The following is a 13,774-nucleotide window of genomic DNA, read 5'->3' as shown; positions in this document are numbered from 1 at the left end:
GCAGAAAGACTACCAACAGGTCAGTGACTGAGTGTATCTGCCACCCCATTCACTTTCCCTGGATGGTACTGTATAGAAAAATGATAATCCTTTACAAACTCCAACCATTTGCGCTATCTCATATTCAGCTCCCGCTGAGTGAACAAGTACTGCAGACTCTTGTGATCACTAAATAATCTGAAGGACTCACCTAACAGATAATGCCTCCAAATGCGTAAGGCAAAGACCACAGCTGCCAATTTCAAATCATGTGTTGGATAATTAAGCTCATGAGGCTTAAGCTTCCGAGATCCATCAGAAATCGGTCACTCCTCCTGCATCAAAACACATCTCAGACCCTGTAGCGAAGCATCCGTGTAAATAAGATACTCGATCCCGCTCTATGGAGTAGCAAGAACTGGTGCAGAAGTCAACTTCCTTTTGAGCTCCTCAAAAGCTCGCTGACAATGCTCATCCCACACGAACTGTATACCCTTTTTAGTTAGGTGCATGAGTAGTTTAGTTATCTTGGAGAACCCCTGGATGAACCGACGATAATATCCTGCCAAACCGAGGAAACTTCAAATCTCGGTAGGTGACGTACATTGTCCCCACTCAACCACTACTGAAACTTTGGCGGGATCCACTGCTATCCCCTTTTCTAACACCACGTAACCCAGAAACTACACTTCTCGCTGCCAAAATTCACACTTCTCGAATTTGGCATACAACTGGTGCTCACGAAGCGTCTGCAACACTATCCGAAGATGTCTAGCATGATCGTCTTTAGACCTAGAATAGATTAAGATATCATCAATGAAAACAATGACAAACTAATCCAAATAAGCCCTGAAGACTCTATCCATTAAGTCCATGAACACTGCTGGTGCGTTAGTTGTCCCAAACGACATGACACAGAACTCATAAGAACCATATCTCGTGAGAAACGCTTTAGGAACATCCTGCTCCCTAACTCTCAGCTGATGATACCCAAAACGCAGATCAATCTTGGAGAAGTACGTGGCTCCCCTTAACTGATCAAACAAATCATCAATCCTAGGTAAAGGGTACTTGTTACATACAGTAACCTTGTTCAACTCCCTATAATCTATACACAGCCAAAGTGAACCGTCCTTCTCCTTTACAAACAAAACCGGTGCTCCCTCAGGGTGAAGTACTTCGGTGAATAAAACCCTGGCTGAGGGGCTGAATCTGATCCCTCAGCTCTCACATCTCCACTGGCGCCATCTTATATGGTGCCCTAGCAATAGGCGTAGTGCTTGGAGCTAAGTCGATCACAAAGTCGATCTCGCGACTAGGCGGCAATTCTTGGAATCTCCTGAAATACATCCGGGAAGTCCTGTACAACTGGTATGCTATCCAATGATACAGTAATCCCCTCCTCCATTTCATACTCTATCCAAAACAAATAGGTGCTAATGTCTTCGTTAAAACGTGGCATAGCAACGACGTAAACATCCGGACTAGGTATGGTAATCACAATAGACCCATCCAAACCAAATAACTTGAGCATGGCAGTGATAACCAATCCAACCCAAGTATTACGTCATGAGTGTGCATGTCCAGAACAAAAAGATTGGCTAAAAGTCCGAGTCTACCAATATCTAGTGTCACAGGCCCATCACTCTTATGAGAATTGGCAGTATTGCCCAACGGGATAAAAATATCCTAAGGTCTAGTGCATATGTGTGTCACCGACCAATCCAAGAAAATCCTCCATTTTTGAATACTTCATAGAGCAAAACTCATAAGGTAAAACGAAATACTCCACAATCGTTCCATTTTAGATTATTGTTCTATCCTGGGAATTCCTCCTTCCAGACCAAACCTACTATATCGACTTACACAAGCTTGTTTACAAACTCATTGGAAATCATCCTGTCTCAACACCATGTACTTACAAACAATTATCTGTTCGTCAGTTCAAAACCAATCACTCCACTGTGATAGACATTTATGAGCCCAACATACACATTATAATACAGCTTATTAAACCATATGTGTATAACTCACACACAAGCCATCACAAAACAAAATAAAATAACCAAAACCGTGAGTTCATTTTATTAAGAACTTTTCCAAACCAAAACCGTCAAACAAATAACCTTAAGGTATATTTTTTTTTTAACATAATCCAAATGTACGTGATTAAATCCATACTACATTCTTACTAATACCTCCTCCACTGCTAGTAATTATAAGTACTCTTAAAAGAGCAGTCACCCCTGAACTCCGGTGCCCTCCATCTTGGATGCACCGGTATCTCCTCCATCCTGATCTTCTTTGGGGTCTTTCTCTCCGCTTGGCTCAGCTTCAAGCACCACCGAAGTTGTGTTAGGTCCACAGTATGGTGGCCAATCCCGCACGCAAGAAACTTTCCTTGACTTGTACTCCGATGCAACGCCTATTGGAATTAACTCCTTGGTCTCCAATTTTGCCTTCTTGGTCGGCCTTCGTAGGGTAATCACCGGAGTAACCTTCCTCAGCCTTGGGCCCTTCTTTGCTTTCATCGCGGCCCTCATCCCCTTCCTAGTGCCAAACATTCTGCAATCACAGAATAAACTTGACATTAGTACTTTCTAAATGAACCGTAAAGGAATACTATGAATCATAAACTTAAGCTCTAATCATGAGAAAACGCTACGCGAAAGTCTTATACGATAGAATCCTAGAGACACTTGAACCTGGAGTGCTCTGATACCAACTGTGATACCCCTCGGATCCGAGACACGGGTTGATCAGGTCCGAGCCCAAACCCGAGGGATATCAAACAAATAAAGTATTTTGAATCGAACACGGAATACAAAGTGAAATAAGAAATAAAATTAAATAGCTAGAAGAAACTAAATTAATAAACCTTGAATTATAAATATTTTAAATCCGATAATCCAAACCACCAATCTATACAACTAGGGAATCCTTCTAGAGGACCCCTAATAAAAAGTCTCGAATTGGAAATAAAATATAAAGCTAAACATAAAGAGTGGTCCTACGTAGTCGGTGGAATGGAAGTCTGTATCTGCTCTGCACGATCAACCTCTAATTCTGGAACAGCCAAGCACCTGAAAAATAAAGGAGTGGGTCAGGCCCACATGCAAGTCCTGATCTACTACGATCCAAATAGTAATCCGATACGCAGATACATCCTAGAAATACTCAACAATATCTAGAGTAGTCTATATATGTATATATAGTACACACTATAGGACGCTCGCTAGTCCAGTAGGTCTGTCTTAGCCTGAATAGAAGGCAACATGCGAATACGCACCCGAAGGTGGGCATGAGTACCTAGACCTACTAGAGAACAACACCTATGTACAGTTATCCATCCTAGGCAATATACACGCCCTAACCATGGTCATGAGACTCAAGCTCATACTATGGCACCATATAATATATATATATATAAAGTCCATACTCCTCCTAATACAAAATACCATTCATATATGTAGTGGTCTGATATATGTATAACAAATCCATCCTAAAACCATAGTAGGTCATTCAATATGTATAACAAATCCATCCTGAAACCATAGCAGGTCATTCAATTGAAATGATACAAGTAGGTGATGGACTTAACCTATATGATTAATCCATACCTTAATCCAAGTTAGGTAGAACTTAGTGTTTGAACTAGTCTATACCTAGTATGTCACCGTCCCATACCGGTACATACAATCCTCTAGTTAATGCAGTTGATAATACAGTAATCAAATAGTCATCAACTATACTCCAGAATATACACAAAATAAATTTAATGCATATATATATAATAGGCTTTCAATATAGAGCCCACAATCCAATTCCAATAATGTAAACTGCTATACTAAATTCAAGCGTTTACATCCTCCAATATAGTCCATGAACTGATACAGTTAACACAAATTTAAGTATCAATTATACCCAAGCTAAGCATAGGAACTTTTAGTTAATTCTCCATACTTATAATACTACAAAAAATATAATTATATATATAGTTAAATCATATATAACAATTTTGCTAAGCTCCAGTAAATAAACCTAGTAAATCCTCCAATAAAATCCATGAATTGGTACAATTTAATAACAATTTAAGTAACAATTAAATCCAACCTAAGTATAGTTGAGTTTAATTAAGTCACCATACTTAAAACACTGTAAAACATGATTTATATATATCATTAAATCCTATAATAAAACCTTGCAAAGTTCTGAAACATAAACTAGCAAAACAATGCAAATATACCAGTTTTTCCTTAACGTTATGTTACTCCATGATTTAATCAAATTTTAGATTAATGTTTTCCATAGCTTTATAAGTCTATTACAATCCCAAAACACATTTAGTATAGTTTAGAAGACATGCCAAAACACTGCACAGTCCAAACCACGCACCAAAACCTTACAGTATGCAAAAACTGGGCAAGAGCAGGCTCTAAAAAAATTGAGCCTGCTCTTTTATCTGATTGAGCCGGCTCTATGGCACTAAGAGCTGGCTCTAAGGCTGCCAAGAGCCAGCTCCAACCTTAGGGAGCTGGCTCTAAGGGTTACAGAGCCGGCTTTATCCCTTTTTTGAGCCTGCTCTCACTCCCTTAGACGCCGTCGACTGTTTCTGTGTCTTCTTCCAACTCCGGTGATTAACGGAGCCTCTGTGATGTTTTTAAATCTTTGTTCTAGGTTCAAACTCAGTTCTAGATAAATTTAGATCACTGATGTGCAATGATAGCATGCATAGAACATAGGTTTAGAAGCATTGATAACAGAAACTTAGTATGAAATTGTAAGCAACCCACAATAGATTAATTTGGTGAATTTAAACACTGTTTTAAGTAATTATTACAGAGCTCGTTTAGTGTCTCAGACTAATCCTCCAACATAGATATACGATCACAATAAGAATTTAACACCAGATTTGAAAACAATTGGTAACAAGATTTCAGTTAATACTTTTAAGCAAGACCAAGATAGATTAATACGATAGAATTAAAAACTGATTTAAACATGCATACGGGATGAATCATAACATTCATTTAATCTATTTTAATCTTTGATTAACCCCTGGAGTCTTAACTAGGCATGCACAGAACACGAATTAACGGGAAAGAGAAGAATAGAGACTTGCCTGCAGTTTCAGATTTTGAAACTATAATCCACCGTCTCTAAAGTTTCCGACAATGTCCTAGACTGCCGTTCCACTCCTCTGGTGCTCTTGGTTCAACCCAGTAGCAACCCCGTTCCTTTCTCCTTAAAGCTCCCTTTTAAACTTTCAGAATTCTCTCTCTGTTGCTCTTTGTGTATCTCTCTGTTTCACAGTCGTGACTATGGTGACTAGGGTTTTGTTTGTAACCCTAAACCAACGTATAATATGTATATATATACGCTTCACACCACTATCTTAGTTCTAATATAAAACCATCCCTAAGTCGGCTAAAACCCGTAATGTGATTTAATTAAAGACAACCAGAAACCCTAAAAATGAAACAGCTAAATTACATTTAAATCAGAAAGCCACATAAGCACATACATACTACAATTTAAGAATACAATTTAGATAATAAAACAACCCAAAACACAATTTAAATAAACAATTAAAATAAAACAATTAATTCACAAAAACGAGCAATTTAACAAGTAATTAAAACAATTAACTAAATAAAAATGCAATTAAATAAAATAATAAAATTCCAAGACTGTCCTTTTAAATTGGGGGTATTACAAGAATGCTCGTGTGCAGAAGGCCCTCAACTATCATAACAGAAGTTGAAGCCAACTGGTAAATTTTGAGACCCTTGCGCTTCTCGCATCCATAGATCATGGCATTCCACCACCATGCTTAATGGAGAGAGGTAGTTTCTTTTCTTTTTTACGATACCACTATGCTTAACGGAGATATGTAATTTCTTTTCTTTTTCACAATTGGCATATATGTTCTACATAACTTATTCTCTCAATACTCTTTGGTCTTGTAGGCAAGCCAGCATCACTTGGCCAAGGTGTTAGCCCTTTGTCATCACCTAGTAGCAGGAGGAAAAGGAATAACACGGCACAAAGGGTCATTATTGAAACTTCTTCTTTGCAGATGGAACCTCAACCGACTATTCCTACATTTCCTTCTATGGTTCCAACGTAAGCACTGTTTCAGCCGATGACAGGGGGAAATCCCTTTTGTAACCCTTTTCAGTCTCTTCTTGCCCAAGGAGGTTCATCCGGGAGCCAGACAAATTTTGTAGATGCACAACCGTTCGGGAGCCAGACGACTTTTGTAGATGCACAACCGTCCGGGAGCCAGACAACTTTTGTAGATACACAACTGACCTTTCAAATCCGGTAGCATCATAGTCTTGCACCATGGCCCTAATATCAATCCTTAGAGATCCTAGTTTCGCCGCAGACAGGATGGACCAGTTCGTATTGCTTGAAGACTTGCATGCTTTGGATGCTTTCCAAATTCAAATTGTCTTGTAACATAGAATGCATGAATTGGGTTGAGTGAATACTTACATATGTCTTATATAACTTTATCTTTCATAATCATAATCTTACTCTTTCTTGCTTATTTTTGTAGTGCGCTACCATGTTTATGAATGTTGCGCATCGAGCTGTTGCCACTGAAACGATACTAAAAAGAGCAAAGGTTCACCATACCTCCGAAATTCATTCTTTCAATTCAGCTTACGCACAGAGCTTGGCTAAAACATTAAAAGAGAAAGAGAGTTTCGGGTTCAAGCAGAGGCACAAATAGGTGTTGACTTGTATGTGGCAGAATTTAACGCTGAAATGTCCACCAAACTTGCAGTTGAGGGAGGACGTGCTGTTGCAAGGTTCAAAGACTCTGCGAAATATGTATTTTCTGGAGCACAGAGCTTTAACAACGGCTTTGAGCATTTTCGATCCCTTACTTATGAAGAATATTCAGATAAGTATTTCGATATCTTTAAGGCTTTCCCAATGCCTTCCCTATATGACACCATAGGTGTAAAGGATGAGGATGAGGATGAATAGTAGCTTCATGTTTTAGGCTTCACCTTTTATGTAATTTCAATCCTTCCATTGTTGTAATGTCGAATATTACCTTTTCAAATATCATATCAAATTCCCGTTACACGGGGTTTAATGTTTATCCTATCTCTTAAAAATATCTACTTTGTATGCTGTAATATGGAAGACTTTATTAAGATTCCATATCATACGTGATATTGGCTTTAGGTTCTATTTAACCTGGCCCTTGTAATGCGAGGCACTTATTGCTATCACTTATTCAACCCGGGTACTTATAATATATGACACTTTTTATCATCCCTTGTAATACGGGCACGTTGATTACTGGATTTATTTAGCCCGGGTCCTTATAATACAGGACACTTTTTCTCATCCCTTGTAATAAGAAGACGTTGATTACGGGATTCATTCAACCTGGGTCCTTGTTAGACAGGAAACTTTTTATCATCCCTTGTAATACGGGGACGTTGATTACATGATTCATTCAGTCGGGGTCCTTGTAATACAAGACACTTTTTTTCATCCATTGTAATACAGGGATGTTGATTACGAGATTCATTCAGGGTGCTTGTAATACAGGACATTTTTTATCATCCCTTGTAATACAGGGATGTTGCAAGTAAAAATAAAAATAAAGATCATTGATCAAAAGTTGTTGTAACTAAAATGAATTTTATTAAAAACCATCATATGCCTGGAGGCTTATTGAAAATCAAAGACTAAGTCACGAATCGATATGAAACTAGCACTAAACATCACAAGAACTAAAAACTAATATTAATATTAAATCATATCTTTACTGATAGTACTTCCTCAGGTGCTCTGCATTCCAAGGGTGGTCAAGTTGCCTTCCCCCTAATGTTTCTAGCCAATAAGTGCCTTGTCTTTTTGTATGAATAATCCTATAAAGGACTTCCCAATTGGGGGCAAGTTTGCCTTTGTTAGGTTCCTTAGTTGCCTGAGTCACTCTACGTAGGACAAGGTCTCTGGGTTGGAACCTTCTTTTCTTTACACAAGAGTTATAATATCGAGACATTATTTGTTGATAGGCTGCAACTCTGATTTGAGCTTATTTTCTTCTTTTTTTGATTAAGTCCAAGTTGACAGCCAGTTCTCTTTCATTTTGGAGTGGGACATAGTGTTTGGTTCTGAAACTTGTTACACCAATTTCCATTAGAATTATAGCTTCGCTCCGAAGGCTAGGAGAAACGGAGTTTCACCTGTTGGGGTTTTTGCTGTAACTCTGTAAGCCCACAACACCCCAGGCAGCTCCTCCGGCCACCCCCCTTTTGCCTTCTCAAGTCACTTCTTAATTAAACTGAGTATTGTTCTGTTAGCTGCTTTCGCTTGCCCATTGGCTTGTGGATGCCTGGGTGATGAGTAATGATTTTTTATTCCTAACTAGGAACAAAAATCTTTGAAGACAGCACAGTCGAACTGCATCCCGTTGTCTGACACAATGACATGGGGAACTCCAAACCTGTATACTATAATCTTCAAAGGAAAGTCCTTGACATTATTTGCCGTGATGGTGGCCAATGGTTGAGCTTCTACCCACTTGGTGAAATAGTTGATTGCCACAACAGCATACTTGGTTTGCCCTTTCCCTGTAGCCAGTGGACTAATGAGGTCCATTCCCCATTGAGCAAAGGACCATGGACTTAACAACGGCACTAGCTCTTCTGGTGGTTGTCTAGGGACATTAGCGAATTATTGATATTTATAACATTTCCTTACAAATTCCAGTGCATCTCTCTGCATGGTGGGCCAATAATAGCCTTGATGAACTGCTTTGTAAGCCAAGGATCTGCCCCCTGCATGATTTCTGCAAGTGCCCACATGTATCTCTTTCATGATATAACGAGCTTCCTCTGCCGAGACACAAAGTAGAAAGGGCAAAGAAAAACCTTTCTTGTAGAGAACTCCATCGACAAGCGTATACCTAGGTGCTTGGATCCTTACCTGTCGAGCTTCCACCGGGTTTTGTGGTAGCTCCCCATCCTTGAGGTACCTAACAATTGAGTCTGCCTACTCTAATCCTGATGTAAACTAGTTTACTTCCTTATGTTCTTTGGATACACTAGGCTCTTCCAAGTACTCAAGTGGTATAGCCTTAGTACTCTCAAGCTCTACTACGGTAGCTAGCAAGCCAATGCATTCGCATTCTCGTTCTCAATTCTGGGTATTTATTTGATTGTAATCTTTTTGAAGCGACCAATTATGCCCCTTAACTTCACAAACTTGCCCTGTAATCAACTGAGTTCAGTAAACACCTTCAATTGTTGCACTCTAAGAGCTTCTGCTAGCTTTAATCCTACTATCAAAGCCTCGTACTCTGCTTCATTATTGGTAGCACTAAAATAAATCAAAGTGCATATTTCAGATTCTTTCCCTCTGGTGATATAATCACTAATCCTGCCCCATAAGCTCAGGCGTTAGTTGACCCATCAATATAAAGTGACCAAGTATCCTACGAGTGCATCTGATTCTCAGGACCAGCTTTAGCTGGGGCTATGACCCCATCTTCTTTTAGAGAGGAAGAAAACTCAACCACAAAATCTGCAAGTGTTTAGCCTTTTATTGCTACCCTTGACTTGTATTGGATGTTAAACTCACCGAGTGACCACTTCGTGAGGCATCTTGATATCCCTGGGTTGTTGAGGACCTGCCTTAGTGGTTGGTCTGTCAGCACTATTATGGTGTGTGCCTGGAAGTTTGGTCTGAGTTTTCTTACTGCCATAACTAATGCAAACGTTAGTTTCTCGATCGTCGGGTACCGTTCTTCTGCTCCCGAAGTACTTGGCTAGGATAATATACCAGTTTTTGAATACTGATCTCTTCCTAAACCAATGCTGAGCTCACCATTGTAGGGGAAACTGCTAGGTAAAGGTACAATTTTTCTCCAGAAATTGGTCGGGACAACAATGGTGGTGAACTGAGATAGTCTTTGAGCCCAATAAATGCCCGGTCGCACTTCAGGGTCCACTTAAAGGCTTTCTTTAGTATCTTAAAGAAAGGAAGGCACTTGTCGGTAGCTCGAGAGATTAACTTGTTCAAAGCTACCACCTTTCTTGTTAGCCTCTAAACCTCTTTGGCTGATTTAGGTAATTTCATATCCAGTATTACCCGAATCTTCTCAGGGTTTGCTTCGATTCCGCTTTAGCTTACCATATACCCTATAAATTTTCCCAAGGATACTCCAAAGGCGCACTTACTTGGATTTAAGCACATATTATGGGCCCCCTAAGCACATCAAAAGACTCCTGTAAATCAGCTAAGTGGTCTTTGGCCTTCAGGCTCTTTACCAACAAGTCATCCACATACATTTCCATATTTTTCCCTATTTGTTACTTGAACATTGTGTTGACTAGTCTCTGATAGGTGGTGCCAGCATTTTTCAACCCGAATGGTATCACTTTGTAGCAGTATAGACCTCTGTCAGTGATAAAAGAAGTTTTTTGACTATCGGGAGCATACATGGGGATTTGGTTGTATCCGGAGTAAGCATCCATGAAGTTCAGTAACTCATGTCCTGCTGTTCCTTCAACCAACATATTGATCCTTGACAATGGAAAACTATCCTTTGGGCAAGCCTTATTTAGATCTGTGAAATAAACATAAAGCCTCTACTTTTCATTTATCTTTTTGACCAGGACCACATTTGATAGCCAATGGGGGTATTATACCTCCCGGGTAAAGTCAGCCTTCAAGAGCTTCTCGACCTCCTCTGATATAGATTGGTTCCTCTCTGGAGCAAACACCCGTCTTTTCTATCTGACCGGTTTAAAAAATAGATCTACATTGAGTCGATGTTGCACAATGGAGGGGTCGATGCCAGGCATATCGTCATGTGTCCATGCAAACATATCTTTATTGTGTTTGAGAAGTTGAACGAGTGAATCTCGGATGAGTGGGTTGAGTAGTGACCCTATGCTTACCTTTTTTTTGGCTCTTTGTCTATCCAAATTGATCTCTATGAGGTCCTCCACTGGTTCCGCCCTTTGAGTGGGTTCTTTCTCATTTACCCCTTCTGATTTTTCAATGGCCAATGCTTCCCGTAACTTTTTTGTTTTTAAAACAACAACGTAACACTCCCTTGCTATTGCTTGGTCACCTCTTAACTCACCAATGCCTTGTTCTATAGGGAACCGCATCTATAGGTGGTACGTGGAAATGACGGCTCTCATTATATTCAAGGTTGTTCTCCCCAAGATTATATTATACGTAGACAGACAGTCCACTACCAGAAAGTTTACTATCACGGTTACTTGTTTTGGATTGGTTTCGGCTGTCAACGGTAGTGTGACTACACCTACAGGGAAAACCCTTTATCCAGAAAAACCAATAAAGGGGGACTTCGTTGGCCTTAACCTTTCCCTTCCAATACATATCCTGTCAAATGCCTTAATAAATAATAAGTCAACAGAATTACTATTGTCTATTAGTACGCGATGGATTGCACAGTTAGCCACGACTACTGTCACTACTAAAGGATCGTCATATGGCTGCTAGATTCCCTTAGCATCCTGTTCCAAAAAGGTAATGTCATGGTCTTCCACTTTAGGAGACTTCACTGGGGGTCATGAATCTCAACTTCATTGACTTCTGCCGAACTCTTGATTCTCTTGACATGGGCTTTTCGCGCCTAGCTTGATTCTCCCCCTACACGCAAATCCTCCTGAAATCACCATTATTTCTCCCAACGGGCGGCATGGGGAGTTGTTCTCTCTGTTCTCACGGGTACGTTGAGTTGTACCTTTTTCATGGTCTGTGGCATATCTGTGCAACTGCCCCCGTCGAATTAGGCTTTCAATCTGGTTCTTCAAGTCGAAGCAATCATCGGTATTATGCCCATGGTCTCTATGAAACTGACAATACTTGTCCCTAGATCTCTTTGTTGGATCTGATTTTAACTTGGGGGCCATTTTAAGCAGTGGTCATCTTAGATCTGCAGGAGGATCTGGCTGATCAGGGTGTTCAAGGGAGTGAAGTTGGTGTAGCTATCTTGCCCCTTGGGTACTCTAGGGGGCCTATCATTGGTAGGCTTTCTGAACTTGGTGTCTCTATCGTCTTTGGAGCTAGTGGATGGCCTTTTCTTGAATTCATAGCATTTTCAGCATTCATATGCTTTTAGGCCTTTATTAATAACTATGCCACGCTGTTTGGTGGGTCTTTTGACAAGGAAAATTGGAACTTGGAGGATTATAACCCTCCCATAAAGGCTATATGGGCAACCTTATCATCCACCTTATCGGCTTGCAACATCTCTGTATTAAACCATCCAATATAGCAATGACTCCCATTTGTCTTGCTTAACATTCAACAGATAAGTAGCTGGCTTTCGATGTCTCCTCCGTGCAATAAAATGCCTTATGAACTGCTTATTGAGTTCATCAAAGTCGTTGATAGATCCTGGCTTCAATTTATAAAACCAAACCCAGGCTGACACTTTGAGTGTTGTAGGGAAAACCCTGCACATGATCTTATCTGGAATAGCTTGCAAGTTCATAAGGGACTTGAAAGTTTCTAAGTGGTCGAGGGAGTCGCGAGTTCATTCGAAATTGTCAAGATGAAGCATCTTGAATTTTGTTGGTATTGGGAGGGCCATGATCTGAGGATTAAAAGGTAGATTCATTTTTTGAACAAGGCCATCAACTATGGCTGGACCCTTTCCTTTTAGGGCTTGGGCTATTCTTTCCACTTTCGATTTGAGATCCTGGATTTGTTGATTGACTTAAGTTACTTCAGTACGTTCTTCGGTATCAGACATATCTCGGGAACGAAGCGTGAAAGTGCGTAGGTCTCTCTGTCGGCCTCTCGCTTGACTATGTTCTACTCTATCGCTGTCATTGTTACCTTCAGGGGCTACTATAGGGGATAGTTAGGTGTGGCATGATTGCCGTATTTTGCTGGACCAACTGATTCATACCTTGAGTAAGGTTCTAAACCTGTTGCTCCAACGCGACAATCTTCCCATCGTTTAGAACATGCCTAGGCGTGTTCTCTTAACGGGATGAATGCTCGGACTAATCTTTTCTAACGTAAGACTGACTAGTGTGAGGTTAGTCATTCCTGCGATGAGGTTGATTGTTGTCATGATGTGATTGATGACCATCGTTGTAACGCGACTAGTTCTTATCGTCATGTTATTGATGGCTACTGTCATCACCCATTTAGAAGAATTATGTAACTTAGGTTCCTCCTACGGTAGAATTTGACCTACCAAATGAAACAAGAAATCCCAATAATTCACAACAATGCTGGTACATACTCCTGTTCCAACAGTGGCAATATCAAGCGCTCCTTCACCTTGGAATTCCTTAAAACAAGATTCGAGTTTAATGTAGGTGAACTATAGAGCATCACTGTAAAAGCCATGGTCAGGGCACTCTCAGAAGAACTTATGCCTTCAATAACTTGGCATGGCATATGTCTAATTCCTAGCAAGGTGATATTTCATTCAAATCACCCACAACTTTACCCTTTGTTATTTAAAATATGGGAGAAAACTAATCAAAACGAGTCAAAAGAGAGTAGTTATTTGAATGTGTAACAACAAGCCGGTCAATCTATTTTGTAGTCAGCTACATTTGCCATATATATTAATTAAGAAGCTCATGGGAGGTTTCACTATCCTCCCAATTAAACAGCAATTCAAGAATATGGGTCAAACTACCTCTAGTAGAGGCAAGAATTGGCAAACTAAAACTTTGCAATTAAAATTTAAAATATTTGAGAATCGATATTCTTGAAAAATAATTTTCAATATCAGATGACTATAATGATGTTATGTCAT

Source organism: Cornus florida, unplaced genomic scaffold (genome assembly GCF_030987335.1).
Source record: "Cornus florida cultivar Cherokee Brave unplaced genomic scaffold, ASM3098733v1 CherokeeBrave_3.0.0_Hap2_Chr08, whole genome shotgun sequence".
In the NCBI taxonomy this organism is placed as follows: domain Eukaryota; kingdom Viridiplantae; phylum Streptophyta; class Magnoliopsida; order Cornales; family Cornaceae; genus Cornus; species Cornus florida.
The sequence above is the reverse complement of the archived record's forward strand: the minus strand, read 5'-3'. Positions refer to the sequence as shown.